Raw genomic sequence first — 23,447 nt, 5'->3', positions numbered from 1 at the left:
CCTCCACATGGGCAAGGTCATAAAGGGGGCCCTGAGAACTCCTTCATTTGCCCTCACTACAGCTCATCACTTCAGGGGCAACTCTGCTATGAACTTAGGCCTGAAAGGACTGAGGAGCCATCCTAACAAAGGATGTATTCCAGAGACTTAAGAGAACAGCCTGCTTCATCTCTGCTGCAAGCCTATATCAAGAACTTTGTGCGAAGTGTATGTACTTTGATTGCTTTAATGATTTTACTCTCAACTATTTTCTTTCTTCTTTTTATTAATAAACCTTTAGATTCTAAAGGGTTGGTGCAGTGTGCTCTTCTGGGTAAGATCTCAGGTACACAACTTACCTGCAAATGTGGACGGTCCTTTGGGACTGGAAGAACCTGTTCAGATTTGATGAGATTGGTTTTCATAACCTCTCATCAGTGTAAGGAGGGATACTGGTTGCGGCACAAGAGAAACTGGAGTGTGCAAGGGAACTGCTTGTGTGACTTTTTGCTAACCAGCATGGCAACAGAAGTGCTCTTTGCAACTGGTTTGGTATGCCTTATAGGGAGGACTCCCCCCAGTCTAGGGGCATAAGAAGCCCTGTTTTAAGCAATTTGCCCTCATTTGGCGCTCTCAGCAGCGCTCAGAAAAACCTCCCATATTACAGAGACAAACAAAAGCCAATGCACACTTTTGGTCATTGGGGGTTTCTTCATTTTCTTTTTCTACTGGATAAACAAATGCTGGTGAGCTATACCCAGCTATCCCTCAGCCTATCCATGATTAGTTGATTTATAACTTGCATGTGTCATGGAAAAAGTATATCTTAATTTGGGAAGAGAGCAGTTCCATTTTTAAAACTACAAAGAACTAAACTTGTCAGTGGGGTATGAATTACTTCCTGGCCTAACTCTCTGTACACTGACCTATTAACTGCTCCATGCTAAAAATATAGCCAGCTGTTCTTAAACCAAAACACATCAATGGAACAATAAGGGTTTTTGTAGAGGCCACCATACCACCTTTAAGTCCTTACATTTGTGAAGGTTGGGTAGCCTAGCAGAACAATGCTTTGGCATCTGAAGCCTTCTCTTAGTTGAAGACATTTCAGAGAGGTCTTTGCACTAAAGCGTCCCCACTCAAGCAACTGCCATTAAATACTCAATAGTACTCTGATGAAGTGCACTTTTCTCCTCAACAGAAAGTCAAAAATTGTACCTAATAATCTTAGCTTCTTCTGACTCTTCCACTCAAGGTATAGGCAGACGGAACGAGTAAGAAGAGGGTCAAAGCATAGGCACATAACTTTATTCAGACATAGTGAATCATAAGAGCAAGGCCTGGTCGCTTCAGAGAAAAGGATCAGATCCACAGATGACGGAAGCCAGCAGAGCTCCATTGAAGTCGGCCGACAATCTGAATCCAAGCTGTCCTGGTATTTGACTATATTCCAGTAATCAAGAAACTGTCTTGCCCTATTTTCCTTTTGTCCTCCTTAAAGCTTTCCAAAACAAAAGGCATTACAGGAAAGGCGTTTACAAATGGAAATTTCTGTTGGGTGGAGAATTCATCCTGTGCGAGCTCTTCCATTTCCAAGGCAGATTATAAAAATCATATGTTAGTACAAATAGAAATGAAGACCAAGATTTAGACATATCAAATAACTAGGCAACTATTCCACAATCTTCTTTACCTGCCACATCTCCAGCTATATTTCCCCACACCGGTACCCCCACCTTGACAGATTCCATCATCCCAGAATGCAGTGGTTACCACATTTGACTTCTTAAGAAAGAGGTCGCCCCTGGGAGGGACTGTATAAGTATCACTATCTACCAACTCACATTGTATTAATGTAGTATAAATACTATAAGACATTAATACAATGTGAGTCGGTGGATACTGATACAGACACACTCCCTCTCAGGGGTATCCTCTTTTTTTATGGTAACCCTACCAGAATGGGATAAGCTGGGAGCGGGGGTAGGGAACAGTGCTTCTGACATTCTAAAGAGAACAGTTTTTCAGAGGACGACTTTGTTTTTCAGTTTTCTTTCTACTTAACAGATCACAGTTGTCACTTATACATTTACCATCTGTTCTCAGAAGGATGAGAGAGTTTTAATAAACCTCTTCCAGTTGCATGGGAAGAGCTTGAGGTCAGTTCATGCACACAAGGGTTAACTGGAAGAAGTGAGCAAGCCTTTATCTGAAACTCCAGGAACAGCTGGACTTTCAGAATGCTAGCCTCAGTTCCCAGCCTCACTTCTTCTGAATAACTGCCGTGAGGACCGGGGACGGCAACTTTACTTTCTAACATGAAGGTTTCACTTTCACGCTAACTCAGAGACACAATAAAGCTGAAGAAATGGGAGGGACAAGGAATCTTTTCCAAGCTTGGAATCCCATGGCACAGAAGGAAGATTTTTAAAAGGCTAAATTAATAATTAGAGGATGCTGCCTGTGACAAACCACTTACTAATTTTAAGTGGGGATAACACTGCACTTGGTTATCTAACAAGCTAGACTAGTGTGACAGACAGGCCTTTGTCAAAGGGAACCCTGTTCTTTGCAAACAGCTCAGCTCAGCCCTAACAAACTCACAACAGTGCACCAAACACAACTTGCAGAGTATTTATCCATAAAGGTTAACAGACACAGTAGCCACAGAAACCTCATAAATTATAAAGACTCAATCACTGTGACACATCTGTTCAGGTAATATTTTCAGACTAATGTGTTAAAAGTTTGCTTTATAGATCTGAAGTAGAAAGTCACTTAGGGACACCTCGCCTTGATGATGGCCTGCTCAGGCCAGAGGGAGCTATCACGCTTCCTGATTAGCCAGGGATGTCATGCAAGGCTCAACTGTCCACCCTTACCCCTCCCAAGACTACTGATTGACAACCGCAAGAGACAGGGCAAAAAAAAAAAAAAATCAAAAAACACTTGGAAGTAAAACAAACATTACATCAGTCAGTGGACTTACCTGGCTATGCATAAAGACATAAGAACATAAGAACATAAGAATGGCCATACTGGGTCAGACCAAAGGTCCATCAAGCCCAGCATCCCATCTGCCGACGGTGGCCAATGCCAGGTGCCCCAGAGAAGGAGAACAGAAGACAAGTGATTTATCTCCTGCCATCCATCTCCTGCCCTTGTTATGAAGGCTAGGGCACCATACTTTATCCCTGGCTAATAGCCATTTATGGACCTGACCTGCAAAAATTTATCAAGCTCTTTTTTAAACCCTAATAGAGTCCTGGCCTTCACAGCCTCCTCGGGCAAGGAGTTCCACAGGTTGACTGTGCGCTGTGTGAAGAAAAATTTCCTTTTATTAGTTTTGAACCTACTACCCATCAATTTCATTTGGTGTCCCCTAGTTCTTGTATTATGGGAAAAGGTAAATAATTTTTCTATATTCACTTTCTCCACACCATTCATGTTATATACCTCTATCATATCGCCCCTCAATCGCCTCTTTTCCAAACTGAAAAGTCCCAGTCTCTCTAGCCTCTCCCCATATGGGACCCTTTCCAAGCCCCTAATCATCTTAGTCGCCCTTTTCTGAACCTTTTCTAATGCCAATATATCTTTTTTGAGGTGAGGAGACCACATCTGCACGCAGTACTCGAGATGTGGGCGTACCATAGTTTTATATAGGGGAAGTATGATATCTTTTGTCTTATTATCGATCCCTTTTTTAATAATTCCTAACATCCTATTTGCCTTACTAACTGCCGCTGCACACTGCGTGGATGTCTTCAGAGAACTATCCACTATAACTCCAAGATCCCTTTCCTGATCTGTCGTAGCTAAATTTGACCCCATCATGTAGTACGTGTAATTTGGGTTATTTTTTCCAACATGCATTACCTTACACTTACCCACATTAAATTTCATTTGCCATTTTGCTGCCCAATCACTCAGTTTGCTGAGATCTTTTTGTAGTTCTTCACAATCCCTTTTGCTTTTGACTGTCCTGAACAACTTGGTGTCATCTGCAAACTTTGCCACCTCACTGCTTACCTCATTTTCTAGATCATTGATGAACAAGTTGAACAGGATCGGTCCCAGGACTGAGCCCTGGGGAACACCACTAGTTACCCCCCTCCATTGTGAAAATTTACCATTTATTCCAACCCTTTGTTTTCTGTCTTTTAACCAATTCCCGATCCATGAAAGGACCTTTCCTCCTATCCCATGACCACCTAATTTACATAAAAGCCTTTGGTGTGGGACCGTGTCAAAGGCTTTCTGGAAATCTAGGTATATTATGTCCACTGGGTGCCCCTTGTCCGCATGTTTATTAACCCCTTCAAAGAATTCTAATAGATTAGACAGACACGACTTCCCTCTGCAGAAACCATGCTGACTTTTGCCCAACAATTCGTGCTCTTCTATGTGCCTTGCAATTTTACTCTTTACTAGTGTTTCTACTAATTTACCTGGTACTGATGTTAAACTTATCGGTCTATAATTGCCAGGATCTCCTCTAGAGCCTTTTTTAAATATTGGTGTTATATTGGCCGTCTTCCAGTCATTTGGTACCAAAGTGGATTTAAAGGATAGGTTACAAACCACTGTTAATAACTCCGCAATTTCACATTTGAGTTCTTTCAGAACCCTTGGGTGAATGCCATCTGGTCCTGGAGACTTGTTACTATTCAGCTTATCAATTAATTCCAAAACCTCCTCTAATGTCACTTCAATCTGAGTGAGTTCCTCAGATTTGTCGCCTAAAAAGGCTGGCTCAGATTTAGGAACCTCTGTAACATCTTCAGCCGTGAAGACTGAAGCAAAGAAATCATTTAATCGCTCCGCAATGGCACTGTCTTCCTTGATTGCTCCTTTTATATCTTTATCATCCAAGGGCCCCACTGCTTTTTTAGCAGGCTTCCTGCTTCTAATGTATTTAAAAAACATTTTACTATTGTTTTTTGAATTTTTGGCTAGCTGTTCCTCAAACTCTTTTTTGGCTTTTCTTACTACATTATGACAGTTAATTTGGGAGTGTTTATGTTTATGTTCAGACATATGTTTATGTTCAGACAGAAGACTGTCTCAGTATAACACAAGGTGCGTGGAAACCCCTGATGGAGCACAAGCTGGACGGTTCCACAACAGACTGAACTTTGGAAAGAAATCTACTTTATTACATAAAGCCTGAACTCAGAGTTACCTTTCTTAGTTCAGGTTTTATGATTTGATTTTGTTTTGTGTGGTTATCATGTTTCCATCACACTCTCTTGTTTCTAGTTGAATCTCAATTCCTTCTTAAATAAACTGTTTATTACAAGTGCTGTGTCTTACTCAGGAGCAGTGATTTATGGTAAAATTAGTCAAGTGTTGTACCCTGCTCCTTTGGGGGCAATCACAGTGGAAAGCAGAAAGCACTCTAAAGGTGAAGGCAGAGCTTGCACAGCCCATAAAAGAGCTCTTGAGTGGCTACCAGGCTGGTGGTGTTCAGAGGTCAACCCCTAGCCATCCTTTGGGCAAGGCTCCTCTCACAAGAGGCAGAGAGTAACAAGATGACTCTGAAACCTGGGTACTCTGAGAATCATCCCAGCTGAGTCAGACCAACCAATATGCTCAACGGACAAAATATCTAGTCTACCAATGAAAGCAGCCTATTGTCTCAACGTGACCATGTTGAAGCCCTTCCACTAGAGGATATCAGATTTGTCTCTGGACTTTGGATCCCAGACTCTGAGCAGCAGAAGCTGAAAGAGGGTTATAATCAACCCATCTGAAAGCCAGAGAGACTGAAGTGTTTCTCAGCATAGCAGCAAAAAGAACATAAGATCCCACCACCAAGGCATATGAAGTCCTTGCAAATCACAAATTTTAATTCCCCTTCAGTCAAGTAGATCATTTCATCACCAAGATGAAGATGAAGGACTAAGAAAGATTAAGTCTCCAGAAGAGCATTTTCACACAGAGGCAGTAAAAGAAGCTGGCCTGTAACAAGAAAAGCAGTTACAGTGACTAGAAGTCACAGCGATACCTTGCTTCTGTTGGTTGCCATCTTTCTGATACACACAGGAATGAGATTCACAATAGGCAGTGTGGAGCCACCTCACAGAGAGTTTCTGTTTAAATGGTCATGTTACATGGCTGCAAAAACCTGTGAAATCTGTCTTGCAGCTGTGGGGTTACCACCCTGCACAGGACTCCAGCTACTAGTCTTGGCTGGGGATGGGGACAGATGAGACTTTTTCAGTGTTAGGGTCTGCTCCCCGGGCTGGTCAGCCACCATCGCTAGGGTGTCCCCTAGCTGCAGGAAGTTTGGTGGCTCCAGCTGCCAGCCCCCACTCAGTCAGGAGACTGCCAGTAAAATCCCGTGCATAGTAACTCACCCACCCAGATATCCTGCAATTGTCATATCTGTGCTGGCGCCGGCAGTGGTGCTGGTTTTAGAGCTGGATGGCCAGCCTGAAAGCCACCTTCTCTGGCTCCCCACAGCTGTGAAGGCAGGGCCCTTGACAGCAAGAGGGCAGAAGTAAGGGTGCCCTACCTGCCCTGACTGCTTTTTTGGGTGGGGATCCCCACAGACACAGCATCATAAAATTGCAGATGTAAACATCTGAAAACATTAAACTAATTGTAAAACCCTAGCCTTCGAACCGCCCAAAACGGACTGTGAACTCGATAGAGCCGTGCTCATGTTCAACAAGAGAAAGCTTAGTGTAACAATGTGCTCGTCCCATAAACCCACAAATTCATAGCGTGTGCACACAGTTTACAAACCTCTGAAGGAGAAAAGTTAAACAATATACAATCAGGACTCGTACACACCTTCTGTAATTTTGACATTAAGGTATCTTAGAAAATCTTTTCTGTAATTGGCTTTTTTACTTACACAAGTCACTAGACAAAACTAATACATTAGAGGTCAAAACTGAAAATTCTGGAGGGTGTGGAAAGGGGCAGATGAGCTCCGTCTACAATCCTCCCATCCTCTTTAGCTCCTGGACCCCCCGGAAAAAAAATGACTCATTTTAAAAATTAAAAATAGCAGCAGAGCTAAGACCAAGGTAGCAGTAGGCATGAGTGACGCAGAAAGAAATAGGAAAGACTGAGCATTTCTGGTTTCGTGTCTGCCCAGACGTCCACAACTATTATCATGAACAGAGCAACAAAACAAAACTCATAATTGTTTTCTCTACTTGTTTTTATTTTAGTCAATTTTTAAAAGATTAGAGCTGACAGCATCCATTTAAGTGCTGAGAAAATGCCAACTCCATCACCACAGTTGTTTTACTTTTTATTGCTTATTTCTAAGGTACAACACAGCAGACTTAGTTTTCAGGCCTTCATTACTGTCACAATAGCAAATAAAAGAGACAAATCTTTGGTGGGTCTTTAACAAGTAGAGCCAGGCAAATCCATGCATATCTGCTTTATATCCATAGGTATTTGTATCTATCCTATTTAAGCCAGAGAGGCATTAAGTCAGAAATCCATGGTTCATTTTTGCAAATATGGCTGTGGATACAAATTTTGTAACTAAAACCCTGCAAAACTGCACCTATCTCCTTTATATCTCCAAGTGTTGATGCGGGTATCTGTGGCTCTTTTTTCGGATATGGATGCAGATGAAAATAAATTTTGTATCCGTATAGGGCTCTACCAACAAATGATACCACCTCCTCCACTCAACACCACAAACGCTGCAAAATCACCACACTGTTATCCAATCCACACAGTTTAGTCAACCAATGAAACTTGTTGTCTCTGAATATAATTTAAATATACTGTGCCTTGATTTTCGATTTAAAAAGTAAGAACTACCCACTTCTTTTCACAGCCTCCAGTAACATTTGTGATGGTGTTAGTAGTAAGGACGTGGGACTTTTTTTAATCTCTTTCTCTGCCTGTGCGATCCTGAATAATAGAAAGTTAATGTGGGTTTGTGTGAACCTGAATACCAGAAAGTTAGTGTGGGTGAGGTAGTATATTTTATTGGTTCAATAAAACCAATAAAAGATATTCTATCACCCACTGTCTCTCTCCTAATATCCTGGGACCAAAAGGGCTATAAGAACACCACTACATGGGACCTCAAAACACATCACTCGTGGCTAGACTGTGGCACAGAACATGTTATGAAGACTCTCTCTACAGAAGCCATGCCTGCTCCTCGCATAGTTCTCACCTCCTTTGGAGAGTGCTGTGTCTTTGTACCCAGTGATTGCAAAGACTCCCTTTGCTCACAATCCAGGTACAGATGAGAAAGGGAGCATGATATGTTTCCTCTTTGTGCATTCATATGGGGCAGTAATAATATTGCTTCAGTTCCCCCATCTGTAAAATGGTGATTATTACTGGGGTTGTATGAAGAATGAATTCATTAACATTTGTAAGTCACTTTGGAGAGTCTCACATGGAAGATGACCAAACTGATGCTCCTGTATATAAAACAGAAGCTATTTTAAGGGTCAACAACACTAGGGGTCCAAAATTCTCTTTCATGGAGCACTTACTCCATGGCAACATACACCATTATTCCCACTTCATCCCCAGCCTTTAAATTTCCACTGGAAAGGCTTGTACTGTCCATTGTTGGCAGACTAGCAAACAAGATGGAACTAGTCTCAGAGGGGTAGCTGTGTTAGTCTGTATCTACAAAAACCAAGAGGAGGCCTGTGGCACCACAAAGGCTAACAGATTTATTTGGGCATAAGCTTTCATTGGTACAACCCAGCTCATGAGATGCCCTGGAATGGAAATACAGACACTCTCTCTCAAAAGGGAAATACTTATCAAGAGTAGAACCCGTGTTAACAAGGCCAATTCAGTCAGGGTGGACCTGGCTCACTCCCAGCAGCTGACAGGGAAAAGGTGAAGAACATGGGAGGGGAAATTGCCTTTGTAGTGAGACAGATACTCAAAATCCTTACTCAGCCCTAATTTAATTGTTTTAAATTTGCAAATCAATTGCAGCTCTGCTGTTTCTCTTTGTAGTCTGGTTTTGGCACTGACATTGCAATATACCCATTCTTCAAATCTACTTAAAGTGAAGCCAGACAGGGCATTTCCAGCGGCCTTGTTCTCAACATAATTAAAATTAGCAGAGTCAGAAATGGTTATCAGGGTCATAAGCATGCCTGATCTTGCTTTAGACTGTGCCAGCATTCAAGGCACCATGTAACAGCTCTACTCTTATTTCTACATACAGTGCTTTACCAATTTTATCAGAAGTGGATGAATCAATATTTTCTCTATTCAGGCAGAGTGGGGGGAAGGAAGTGACGGACAAAAGAAGAGATTAAAAGATTAAATATAACAATCATTGGTTTTTCCCCTCTCCCTTCCTTCCTGATCTTCTGTGCCCTCCATAATCAATACACGACATTGCACGATACGCTAATGTTCTAAATTGGTGTCACTTTTGCACACAATACACCAAAAAACAAAAGAAACCCACAGACCAAATGTACATAACTGGTGTGAACTTAATTTAAACACTCACATCACATTTCCTTTCTTAAATCCCTTACCAATCCAAAGATAAGCCCCATAGAGTTTTACACCCATGTTCTGCAGATTCCAGTGCACAGAGAGAAATAAGAAACCTCTGAAACAAGAAAGTAATGAAATATCCAGCACCAAACCATTTATCCAAACACTAAATTTATATCTGACTGCTACATTATATTTAAAAAAAAAAGTTTTAAAAGCCAAAATGGCCTTGACAAACTGGAAGAGCTAGTGGGAGCCCACCAATGGCCAGCCAGTCAGTCCCATGAGTAGCTGCAGCAGAGTCAGCACCCAGGTGCAAAGGGATGCTAAAACCCTCTGTGTCACCCTCTTTGGCTTCCACTGTCTTAAAATTCCAGAATTTGGGAATGTTTAACGCAAAGCAATTGCCATGCTCTCTGGTGCTTTTTCCACTCGCTGGGTAGCTGCTCTAGGAAGGATGACGATCCTGCAGCTTTCCAAAAGCAAACCTCCATACCAACATGAGCTTCTCTCATCTCTGATCAGTTTACTGAGGGGTCCACCATTTTTGAGTCAGCCTTCTCCCCTAGGGAAGCTTCAGTTGCATGGAAAAAAACAAAACAAAACAAAACCCACAACTATACTACAAAACAAGATTAGGAGCCAAATTAAATCAAGGCAAGTTCAAAATTGGGCTGTAGACAAAGAAGAGAAATTTTGCCTGGTGGTGGGGTGGGTTGTGGATTTTCCCTGTTCTACTGGAAGGTCTGTTACCTCCTTTGCTGGTCTGGAGGGACAGAAAACCATCTGGCTTTTCACTAGAAGGAAATCAGCCTCTTCCTAATGTTAACAAGCCTCCACCTCCAAAGCTGCCCGCATGACTGAAGGTTCACTGTTAGAACCCAAGGGAGTACCTAATAATACTTCAGACAACAAACCAAATTCTGGAAGAGCATTGTAAAACTGGTCCTTAAATCAAGAATAAGTCAACAACTCAGATTGCATCATATTCTATTAACTATTCCCTTCCTCAAGCTCAACTCTGTGCTTCTTTACAAAAATTCTACATCGCTGCAGTAGGGCTGAAACAGGCTTATGTTTGTGGTTCTTTTTTCAGCACAAACAGCTTGTTTGTGAGTGGAATCTTACCATTGACTTTTTACATTACTAAAAAACCCAAAAAACCAGCACATAAATTGAACTAACAGCACGCATTTACCTACAACTTAGATTTCACTCAGGTAAAGTTTTATATAAAAATACTGAGTGACACAATCATCTACATGTTGCAACAACTAGCAAATTCATGAACTCCCTGAGGGTAGAGAGATGGAAAATAGAGAAAGTGTTGGGACTTTGATTTATCCAAGAGTTAACTCAAAACCTTAACTAAAAAGATGCCTTCCCCCAAACATCTTGTCCACAAATTCCAATTATATGCTGCTTTTTGTTACAGTTGCAATTTGGTACCTCAGCTAACAAATTTGGATGAACTAGCAAGTCTTGGATTTGCCTTCCGTTAATGCAGAATTCTTTGAAATGAAGGAAGACCTGAAAATGAAATGAAATGAATTGCCCTGAAGTAAAATAAATTGATGTTAGGCAAGCAGCAGCTGAATCTGGCAATCTGGCTGCTCTAGTATGCCTCAGCCAGATGAGTAAGAATTCAAAATATATATCAGATTTGCAGAAACAGGAATTTAAATATACATCTTCATGACTATGGCAAGGATAGCAGGAGCAAACATTCCGTTAAACTGACAAGCAGATTACAAGGGCACTTGAAATACTGTCATATGCAATTATCTACAGAATCACAGAATTTTAAGAGAGAAATAAAACATAGGAGTAAGAATTCATGCTCCCACAGGAGTAAAATCCACTAGCAAACCTGGACTAGATTTCACAAGCCTGCATATACACACAAGTTCAAACTTATTCTTTGACTCTTTTTTTTTTTTTTTGTTACAGCTCCTTCCTTTCACTCACACCCAACTGCTCAGCTTCACTGACAGGACTGCCTTTCCAGTGTTCTGCTAAGCTGCAGACAATACACCCCACAAGGCTTTTTGCTGTTGTTTCCAAAACTCTATTCAAACTTGCAAGAGTCACTGACACACAATCTGATATTCTGCATTTTAAAAGCACAGTAATTAAAATAAAAAGTCATGCCCAACAAACTCAAGTCATCTAAGTAGTGAAATTATCTCTCCCAAGAATTCTCAACTTATGGTAGTATAATTTCAAGTTCCAGCAAGTGTTCCTAGCCCTTGTGAAGAACTGCAACAACTGAAATTACTCTGTTTTTCACACATAATAAAAGCAGACAAAAATATATCTTTGGAGGTCAAAAAACACTTCCATTTTCAAATAACCTCTTTCAAACAGCGAAAAGGCATATGCAAGCACAGTTGGGCATTACAAAAAATCCAAGGTTATCATCCATGAAATGGTGCCTCCCACAGGAAAAATTAACAGACAAATATGACATGGAAAGATTTCAGACCCACCAAGAACAGTGCAAGTCAGAATGTGTCAATTTTTTGCTTAGGTTTAAAAAATGAGTATTTCACTTGTTTGCTCGGCTACAGCTAGAGTCCAATATTTTTCATTAATGCATGAGACTGCTTTTGCTGAACTGCAGATACACAATTAGAAGGATAAATCTTGCTAGACAGTTATTTTCATAAAGAGCACTGACAGTTCAAATGTCATCCACAACTGAAAAAATAATGAGAAATCCTATGGCACTTTATAGATGAACAGATTTATTGAACCATAAGCTTTCATGGGCAAAGACCCACTTCGTCAGACCCATGCATCTGATGAAGTACATCTTTGCCCATAAAAGCTTATGTTCCAATAAAGCTGTTTGTCTATAAGGTGCCACAGGACTTCTCGCAGGTTTTGCAGATACAGACAAACATGGCTACCTCTCTGATACTTATTCACAACTGAAATGTCAAGGTGCCTATATTCTAAGATAAGTGAACAAAAAAAAAAAAAAAAAAAAGCAAAGTTTAAGGTTATAAAGTCAAGCATTCAAGTTAGGAAATGCCAAAAGTAAAGTTGCCCAGGAAATCTTAAGTCTCTCCTGCTGCATACATGAATGATAGTCCAGTTACACGCACATACAGTACTTCTCTCACAGTACTTGTCAGACCCCTACTTCACTTTAATATTTGTCAAGGATGCCAGAAATGCCAACTGGGGGGACTCTGCCCACCAAAAACTGAACTGAAATCAAACTTGCTATAGCCCAGTGTTTTCCAAAGTGTGGCAGATGTACTCAAAAGGTGGTGGTATGCAAAAGGATTAGAAGGGGTACGCAGATAAATAAATTGCTAAAAGTCAGGAGACAAGCACTGTGATGGCACTGGGACAGCAGGTACACCGATAAGGCCAAAGTCCCCAAAAGGGTATATGAATGGTTTAAGTTTGGGAAGCACTGTCACAGCCCATCAGATTTCAATTTTAGAACAACTATTATCCAATGATGAATCTGTGTATGAGACATACCTGCAAAGATTATGAATACCATGGCCAATCCTCTACTCCCCAAAGCTCACAGCTTTCAGAGAAGCACATGGCCCCACAGCCTGCTTTGCTAAGCAGCATGCAGGGGCAGGGCATGCAGGGAGCCTCGCTGTGGCTGCTTCTGGGCTGCAGATCGGATCTGGCAGCTTGTTGGGCCAGATTTGGGGCACAGGACATATTTTGCCTGCCCTAATGTATATCATCCACACTTATGAATATTTTTCTGAATGGCTGTTACTGAAATATGATGTACGTCTGAGAGTCCCCACTGCTAGTTTTCCAGTGACAACAAAGGAGGTGACCTCCTCCCAGGACATTAAATGAACAGGGGAGTTGTAAACAAGAGCTTTCCAATGCTGTTGAGGCCTGTGCCAGTATCACACAACAAGAGATTGCTCAACTTCAAGCTTGTCTGGGCTTTCCAGACACGATTGAGGAGATTGGATCGGCAAAAGCACGATGCTGCTATTGCCTTTGTCCTCCTTCCCCTACCCCCACTTTACACTAGAAGCAACAAGAATTCTGGGAAGCAAGAGATGTGAACTGGAGAGGCTGGTCCCAAGCTTAAAGGGGAAGCCTCTGTATTAGGTTCTATAAACCTACAACACCCAAGAGAGTGAGAAAAAACTGTTTGATTCAAATACTGCCTACTCTAATATGGCCTAAGATTTAGACTGTGTGCTTACCTTTATTTTCTTAAGTAACTATCTCTACCCTTTGATGCTTACAGCTTATAATCATTTAAAACCTCTCTGTAATCAATAAATCTGTTTTACACTTTACCTGAAACTGTGTTTTGGCAAGCTTAGCACAGTTTACAAAGGCTAATGTATGTCCAATCCACATCAAGGGAGGCACTGAGAAATGAACTTATACTGATCAAGCTTCTGACCAAGGCAAGGTGGTATATTCTGGAGGAGCAAGGCTGGGGTCTTAGAAACTTTGCTTGTGCCTTTTTCTGTTTCATTTGCATGGCTCAGGGAGCATTCATGAAATTCAGCAGGGTGTGGGGCACCACATGTTGTTGTACTAAGTGATAACAGCACCCTGTAGGGTTTGCTGCTCCTCACAAACAACCCAGACAGGGCATAGTTAAAGGGGCACAGTTAAAGGTACCTCAGTTCCAGTATGCACCCTGTGGATCCAGTCATGCTCTGCTTTGGAGTGAAACAAATTAATAACACTACAGTGCTAAAGAAATGTTTCCTCAAATGTTTTTCCTTCCATTTACATGGAAAGACTCCATTTCCAGCTTAGTTCTGGGTACTGCTCAGAGAAAAATCAGCTTTACTTTTTAAAAACAGAGGTGTAAATTTAATATTAATGTTGAAGTTACTATAGTGCTGTGCCTGGCAAACTTAAGTTAATTAATTATCTTTGTAAGGATTCTGACAGAAAAACAATAAATGAAAAACTGTTTAACACAATGGAATAAAAACACCGCCAACAACCCCAAATAAGCAAAAGTTTCTAGGATCACTCACTTCAGCTGTTAACATACAACAAAATTCTTCATTTAGGCATAAAACGGTGGAGGATGCAAACAAACTTACTGCTCACTTCTTTGTAGTAAATAAAGTAACATTTTAATGTACAGTAAAAATTGAGGGTTCAAACCAATGTTGTAAAGTTTGGACCCCTAAAAGGGCAGTAACGATATGATATCACCAAACACAGCTCTTGTCTAACAAGATGATTAATATTCACACTCTCAACTTATGTCAAGGACAGAGGCAATGTAAACAAAGCTGAAGATTCTCAAGATAAGTTATCTATTCACAATGTCTTTCAGAGTTTCAGATTAAATTCTGAAAAACTAAACTGAAAGGAAAAATTTCTGATATGCAAGGAAAAAAAAAACATTCAGAAATTGAGGTGTAACTATACAGGAGCTCATCAAACATAACAGGTTACTCAGTGAGAATCACTGGAACCCTTACATACTATTAGCTGTGAAGAGGACAAAATTATCTCTGCCTAACCGGGTTACAAATCACAGTACTTCTCACTGTAATGGCTTTCACAATAATGTACCTTCAGTCATAATGAATCCAATCCCCAAATCAAGCCCTATGGCTGCAACTGAATGAGTTGTCAGTAGCACCCACCCACACACCTCCCACCTGCAGGGCTCCTTCATTATAATCACCTCCGAGCTTTAAAAAACAAATGGCTTGGATCCCAACACATTTGTCACAACAAGTATGGCACACACTAAATTGGTGTTGGTCATTGCAGTGCAAAATTGCTTTGAAGAGCCAAATTTATTACTTTGTATTTTCTGTCATCATCATGAAAGACATTTAGCAAATAGATCTTATACCTGGGCTGCTAATTGTGAATAACAGTTTTGTAAGGATGAATCAGACTAAACATGAAAGTACAGGTCACACACATGATGGAGGTATGCAGTCATAAGAGCAGTCAGTCATAGCGGTGTAAAAACAAAAAGCAGTCAAGTAGCACTTTAAAGACTAGCAAAATAGTACATTTTGACCTGTTCTGAATCAATACTACAGGTTGAACCTTTCTAATCTGGAACTCTCTCATCCAGCAACAACCATAATGCAACACGATTTTAGTTAGCTGGACGACCAGTTATCATGGCTTCCCCGCGGCCCCATTTTTGTTTACAGCCATCACCACTGGCACTCAGTGTTCTTGTGCTGTTAAGTAGGTGTAATTTATGTCTACATGTCTTCTAAGAGCCCAGTAAGCAGTGGAAGTGTTGGTAATGTGGTAGATAATATTGACCTCCTATGGTCCGGCAAATTCTCTTGTCCAGCACCAGTGAAGTCCCAAGAGTGCCAGATTAGAGAGGTTCAACCTAAACCAAAAACACAGGTGTAAACACATTTCTTCTCCACTAAACAAAGATTTACGGGTAACCATTCCTGGTACCTGGGCTTTTAGCCAGGGCTCGTAATGAACTATTTGCCCTGAATACTTCTTAAATTAAATGTATGATGCACAACATACCCTGAAAGTGGGAAATGCTAAGCACAGGAAGTCGGACCAGGTTGCTGCATTTGTTTTCACCACAAAGTAGGCCACAAATACAAATGAAGCCTCATGTTTCATTTCTGCATTTAAGTTATCTTTTCAAAATGTATTATAATTTTAACTGTAAAATAACTACACCAAGGCAAATGCTGAATTTTATCATTTATATTTCCTGTGGACTTAAAAAATTCATTATCAACACATACTTTAAGGAAGAGAGTAGAAAAGTAACACCCACTGTCCTAGTAGTGTCTGTATATGGCTGTACTTCATGCGTAGTGAGACAGTGTTTGTTTCCTGACCTCCAAATCAGAAACTAACTTTAAAAGAGAAACAAAAGGAACTTTGACACTAGCAATAAATTCAAAAAAGGTTTTTTGATTTTTTTTTTAAAACACCATTACTTTTTGCCAGTGAAGCTGTTTTTGCAATTTTCCCCTCTCTAACATGGCAGCCGTAGCTGAAATTAGAATGGTCACTTGTTCTTTCCTATAGACAACCTCCCAACCTTATGAAGATTCTCACTAGCAAACACAGGCTATACCACAATAATACTAATCCTGTAACTTTTCCTTGCAACAAGCCCTGATGCCAACTTTGCCCACAAATCTATTCTGGAGATACCATTACTGCACCTAACCACATTAATCACAGGAACATTCTCCTGTTCCTCAACTAACATCATATATGCCATCATGTGTCAACAATGCCCACATACTATGTATATAGGTCGGACTGCAAACACTCTTTGACAAAGAATGAATGGACATAGAAGAGACATCAAAAAACTCCAAATACACAAACCTGTCAGCCAGCATTTTAACGGAGTGGGCCATTCTGTTAAAGACCTGAAGGTTTGTGTCCTACTGAAAAGGGACTTTAACAGCTGCCTACAGAGGGTATGCTCAGAATTAACATTCATATTCAAGTCCGGTCATATTCATATTCTGGTCTGGCTATGGTCTGAAGAAGTGGGTCTGTCCCACGAAAGATCACCTAATAAACCATTTTGCTAGTCTTTAAAGTGCTACTTGACTGCTTTTTGTTTTTATTCATATTCAAATTTGACACATTAACACATGGTTTGAACAGGGACAGCAATTACCTAACCCATTATAAGGACTCTTTTACATACTTTGATGTTTAATCTACCTCTAAACTTCTCCACCATCTCTCTGCTCTTCTGATTTGCTGACCTTGATAATTTTTCTGATTTGTCAGCCTTGATAATAATTTTTGGACCGCTGTGCTTTATAGATTGAGTCTGTTTCAGTAAGGCTATGATCTGAAGAAGTGGGCCTGTCCCACGAAAGCTCATCACCTAAGAAATTATTTTGCTAGTCTTTAAAGTGCTACATGACTGCCTTTTTGTTTTGCTAGAATACAGACTAACACAGCTATCTCTCTGTCACTATTTAAGAAATTTAATGATATTAGATAAAATATTCTTAACCAAGTAATATTTAAGGTAACTATAACTAAAATGTTGATAAAAACTGGCTCCTCTGTTTTAGTTTCTTTATGTTTTGCATTGTTATCTTCCTGTTCATGTGGGCCTTATAACTAGCTATGTGGAAAATGTGGTTACAAAGTACAAAAACTGTCAAACTCAGAAGCAGTTTAGTGCCTAAGCTATTTTTTAAAAAAACTAATTATATCCCTTCACATAGAAGACTTCACTGAATTAAAATTTTGGGAAAATATTTCTATTCATATAAGGTTTTGCAAGATATTAGTTACAAAATCTAAATCTTGAGCCTGAAATAAAATCGTCTGGTTCACATCCTTTTTTCATCTGTGGACTGCGGAAAAAATTTGCATGGAGGTATGAACTCTTTTGGACTCTACTGTCTGTACATACAACTGAATTCTGCTCATCCAGTTTTCAGTGTAAGCCTTTTGCAGACCACTTATCAGTCTGCTGAATCCCAGCAGTCCATGGACCACAGGATGGGGAAACACTGCTCTAGCAGATTATGTTCCTCTCATCATTTAAAGGTGATGCTAATTCCTTCTACTGAGATGCTTGGGAGACCTGTATAAAGGTCCACCTCTCTAGAATGAAAGCTGTCTGGGACCTGGTAAAGCCATACATGTTAACTAGCAAAGGCCCCTTTCCTGCTAACATTTATGCACAAGGATTAACTTCATGCAGATGTCAACCAGTACTCACATATGGTAAATTAAGCATGTGCTTAAATTTTTGCAGGATCACAATAAAGTATCTACATCACTATGTTACAGAAAAAGGTTCTCTCTCCTGACTCCTGAAGCCCTGTCTCTTATGGAGGTCTTCTATGTCACATCTTCACTACTGTAGTCTCTTCTTCTGCAGCCTAGACTATTGCAACTTAACCATCAAGTCCATTCAAAATGCTAGTGGCAAAGTCTTCTCACACACCTGATCATGTCAATTATAGCATACACTCATGTGTCCATCCACTGGATTCCCCTCTCCCTATAGCATCAAATATGTGCTCCTTCAGCCTAACCTTAAAGGCTGCTCATAACTGAACTCAGGCCTACTTACCAGAGCCACTATCTTACAGAAACCACTCCACATTACACCAGTCAACTTCTCCTACAAACACCTAAGCACTATCTTCCATGACCCTCATATGCCTGGCACAAATTTAAAAAGTGACTAACCTAGTCTCCAGCAAATCTCTCCTGTAGATTAAATTCTCAGCAACACATCTGCAGAACAGTGCTGGCAGAAACACTACCAGCTGATGATAGCTAGGCAAGCTGGTCCAAGGACATACAGCTGCGCCAATATAACGTGTCTGGTGAAAATCCTCTAGGCCAACAGAAGCCAGCAGTACAATAAAAACACCTCTAGAGCAGCAGCTACGTCTGGGGAGAAACTCTCACAACACACACCTTGCAGGGCTTATGTGGATGTAACTATGTTACTCAGAGGGATTTTTTTTCCACACCCCAGAGTGGCACAGTTATGGTGACATAGTCTATGTATACACTACAGCCTAACTGAAAACATACCTCCTTTCCGACCTCATCCTCTCAGCTGTTTATCTTATTTACCACCTTGAGTTGTCATTGCCTCAACAGTAAACTCTTCAGGGCCGGACTTGTGTTTTCACCCCATATTTCCACAGCACCCAACTTTTAGCTGCTAGCATACCACAAACACACCATTTTAAAAGACTCAGAGGAGTGGCCGTGTTCATCTGTAGAATCACAAAAACCAAGCAATCTTCTAGCACCTTAAAGAGTTAACTATTTTATCAGGTAATGAGCTTTGGAGGGTAAGACCATTCCCTAATAAATACAGTTGTTAGACTTTAAGGTGCTGGAGCAGTGCTTGTTTTAAAAGACTGTTACCATTCTCTACACCAGTTTTTTCCCAAACTTAAAACATTTGCCTGCCCCTTTTGGGACGTGGGCCTTGCCGGCGCACCCCTTCTCCCAGTGCTGATCTCCTGATTTTCACTCATGTATTTTCTGCTGCGGACCCCCTGAAATCCTTTCACTCACTGGAGGTACGTGTGTGGGAATCTCTCCCGAAGGACCCAGGAAACCCGTACCACTGAGTGTGACGAGGATCCCCGGGAGACTGAGGGTCAAACAAACTTCCTGTGGCAGGAGCCAGGCTGGGAAGAGTTGTACCGATGACCACCGGCGGGCTCAGCTCGTGGAAGTTGTACTGGCAGTGGCCGGGGAGTGGGGAGAAAGCGCCTCCCGCTGCTGCAAGTGTCCCGTGTCCCGGCCCGGGGCTCGGCGGCTGCCCGGGCCGGCCCGTGCGGGGAAAGCCCCTCCTAGGCGCGGCTCTCCCGCCCGGCCAGGCCAGGCCGCGACGCGGGGCCGCCCACTCCCCGCCGGCGCCTCCCGGGCCTCGCCGGGGGCCCAGCCTTGGGCTCGGGCCACGTGTTACACAAGAGGCGCAGCCCGCCGGGCCTCGCGGAGCCCAGGCCGGGGCCTGGCGCACACGCCCCGGTAGCCCCTTGACTGAGGCGGCCGGGCCTGGGCCTCGCAGCACGTCCCGAACGCGGGGCCGGTTAGGCCGCGCTCGCTGCCCCCTCCCTCCGGGGGGCCCGCCTGCCGGCCCCGCCGCCCCCGGCCCCGCTCACCTGCATCCAGCGCGCCGGGCTGGCGGGGGCGGCGGGCAGCAAATACATGCAGGCAGCGGCCCGCGGGCCGGGAGGGGCCTGGCCGGGGCGCGGGGAGCGGGGGCCGCGGGCGCCTGCTGCCGGATCAATATTGGGATTATTCCGGGGGCAGGCGGGCGGCAGCGACGGGGCGGGGCGCGGGGTCTGTCTCCGCCTCCGCCTCCGCCTCGGCCGGGCCGGGCTGGGCTGGGCTGGGCCGGGCCTACCGCCGCCGCGCCGCGCGAGCCGCCCGGGGCCGCTGGGCCTGCGGGGCAGTGAGGGTGTGTGTGTGTGCGCGTGCGCTGGGAGTGGGGATCTCACACTGTGTGTGTGTGTTTGTGTGTGCGCTGGGAGTGGGGATCTCACACTGTGTGTGTGCGCGCGCGCGCGCGCGGTGGGGAATCTGTGTGTGTGTGTGTGTGTGTGTGTGTGTGAGTGCGCGCGCTGGGGGTAGGGATCTCCCTGTGTGCGCGCGCGCGCGGTGGGGAATCTGTGTGTGTGTGTGTGCGCGCGCTGGGGGTAGGGATCTCCCTGTGTGCGCGCGCGCGCACGTGCTGGGGAGGTGGGGCGCTCACTGTGTGTGTGTGTGCACGCGTGTGCCGGGGGGTGGGGAGCTCACTGTGCAGGGGGATGGGGATCTGTTTGTGTGTGCGCTGGGGGTGGGGATCTCACACTGTGTGCTGGGGGTGGGGAATGTGTGTGTGTGTGTGTGTTTGTGTGTGCTGGGGGTAGGGATCTCACTGTGTGTGCGGGGGATGGGGATGTGTGTGTGTGTGTATGTGCGCACTGGGGAGCAGGGAGCTCACTGCAAGGGGATGGGGATCTGTGTGTGTGCGTGCGCACTGGGGGGCGGGGAGTTCACTGTGCGGGGGATGGGGATCTCTGTGTATGTGTGCTGGGGTGCACATCTCACTGTTTGTATGCTGGGATCTTGCACTGTGTGTGCTGGGGGATGGGGAGAGTGTATATGTGCTGAGGATATCATCCCTTGCACAATTGTGTGTCTGCTATATGGTGGGTGTATCGTGCTTCTGTTTGTGTTAATATCACACTGTGTATGTTTGTCAAAACAAAAAAGCCAGTCAAGTAGCACTTTAAAGACTAACAAAATAATTTATTAGATGATGAGCTTTCTTGGGATAGACCCACTTCTTCAGACCATAGCCATACCAGAACAGGCTCAATATTTAAGGCACAGAGAACCAAAAAAGTAATCAAGGTTGACAAATCACAAAAAAATTATCAAGGTGAGGAAGGCTGACTTTTTTGTTTCTCTGTGCCTTAAATATTGAGTCTGTTCTGGTATGGCTATGGTCTGAAGAAGAGGGTCTGTCCCACGAAAGCTCACCACCGAATAAATTATTTTGTTAGTCTTTAAAGTGCTATTTGACGTTTTTGTTTTTTTTTACTGCTTTTTTTTGCATGGCTTTCTCTCTTTTAGTATTCATGTATGTGTGTGTTCAAGCTGATGTGCTGGTAGGTGGGGATATCACTGTGTGTGTGAACATGCTGGGGGTGTATCACCCTTTGTGTATTTATGCATGCACTTGGGAGCTGTGATGCACTGTGTGTTTGTATATGCCAGGGGTGGGGGTGTCACTGTGTATGTGCTGGGGGGGGGAGGTATGTTAATGTGTTCTGGGAGGAGAGGGTATCAGCGTCTGTGTGTGCTTGGAAATGGGGCACACTGTGTGTGGGTGTGTTGGGGGAATGGGGATGTCAGTCGTGTGTGTGCTGAAAGGTGGGGATATCACACTCTGTACATGAGTGCATGCTGGGGAAGGGGTGTGAATGCTTTGTGTGCATGTTGGGGAAGGGTATCACTGTATTCTACCATGTGTATGCATACACATATGTACTGGGGCAAAGTGGTATCCTGCTCTGTGTGTGCATGAATGTGCACACACTCTTGTGGGAGGGTGAGACAGGACTCGGGGGAACAAACAAAACACACTGCAAGTCAGTAAGGTGGTATTTTGCACTAAGCTTACATCAGTTTATGCATTCATAGCTAATTAGGCCTTGTGTGAGAGCAACTTTCAGAAAATCACTTCCTGCTCTGGTACTCCATTTTTCCATCTGTGAAATGGGTATAACGAGAGACCACATGGATTTAAAATTTAGTCAATGTCATATATATTTATAAAATAAGTAACGCATTTACCCAACACTGCTTGGGTACTTATGGAAGGGAGGGGAGTGTGGGTTGCAGGAGTCATGGGCAGAGGTTGGCCCTCACTTTCTGTTCAATGAGAAACAACTGGATTCCAGGAACATCCCATTGTCCTGGCACAACCAAACCCTGACCTTGCTTTAAGTTATGGGAGAAGGAAGCTACATACCAAATTTGGTGATTCTGGCTCTTACTGTTTAGGAGGAATTCTTTAACAAACAGACTCTCTCCAATATATAGTAGAAGGAGAGAAGAAGTGAGACTCTGCAGCCATCCTGACGTTGCACGGTTTGATAACGGACTTCACAATTTTTTTTCTGAAATGTTTTTTTTTTTCTCCCTAGTGTTATCTGAAAGACCTGCACAAACAACTGTGATAGCACAGGGCAAAGAAACAGAAGGAAGTACTGTCCAAATGTATAAACTCAGCAGAAAGAGAGCAAAAATCTGAATCCTCTGTAACAGGCTCCCAGTCTTTTCAGTAATACGGCACACTTCAATGATAGACAATTCCTACATCCCATCCACTTTTTTCAGCTGAATCAAATTGCTCATAAATGTCACATTTACTTATATTTACTATAGTTAACAGTCTTATTAGAGAGGTATGCAACATAATAGTGCATGTAGCAAGCTAAGCAAGGATAAAAAGCATTAATGTTTCAAATCCACCACGGAAGGCACCATCTTAGACAGCGAGCACAGAACTATTTTCAAAATCTGCTCAATGCCATCCTAAGGATGCTGTGTAAATGAGTAACCACTGAAAATTACAGCGGCTACTCAGTTACTTGTGGGTAGGGGAGGTGGCTCCAGAAAGCAGGCTCCCCTCTTTGCCAACCCATTGGAGCCAGGATGCAGCATTTAAACCATGTCCCAGCTCCAACAGATTCTCACCCTCCCTCTCACTTGCCACAGCAGGGACTGGGAGGCGGGCTCCCCACCAGCTCATTTGGGCAGGGAAGCAGCAAGTCAGCTGCCTCCTGGCACAAACAAGTGTTCTGTGGGTTCTGCATTTCCCTTCACGTTGGCAAAGATCCACCATGGGGCGGGGGGGGTACGCGCCTGTGTGTGTAATTGACGAACACCGTGCCAGCTGGGACTCAGCCTTGCTGCTTGAGCCCCAACTGTGCAGGGTTGTTAATTCCCTGCGACCCCTGCCAGGGGCTCTTTGTGCAAAGAGCCACATTGAGGGGAAA

General features: G+C 43.1%; 1 protein-coding gene across 2 annotated transcripts in view; it reads right to left on the bottom strand.

Moving 5' to 3' along the window:
- Nucleotides 1-20,351, bottom strand: part of CNOT6L (CCR4-NOT transcription complex subunit 6 like) — a 73,605-nt gene extending 53,254 nt beyond the window's left edge. Inside the window, exon 1 of one of the 2 annotated variants that reach the window (XM_074993764.1) lies at nucleotides 20,058-20,351. The gene's annotated coding sequence lies outside the window, so the exon portion shown is untranslated. Of the gene's footprint in view, nucleotides 1-19,514; nucleotides 19,567-20,057 lie in introns of those variants that run through there. The other variant, XM_074993763.1, reaches the window with a different exon arrangement.
- Between the last annotated feature and the right edge of the window lie 3,096 nt (nucleotides 20,352-23,447).

This window comes from Carettochelys insculpta, chromosome 4, assembly GCF_033958435.1.
Source record: "Carettochelys insculpta isolate YL-2023 chromosome 4, ASM3395843v1, whole genome shotgun sequence".
Lineage (NCBI taxonomy): Eukaryota > Metazoa > Chordata > Testudines > Carettochelyidae > Carettochelys > Carettochelys insculpta.
This window is presented reverse-complemented; position numbering and strand designations above follow the sequence as displayed.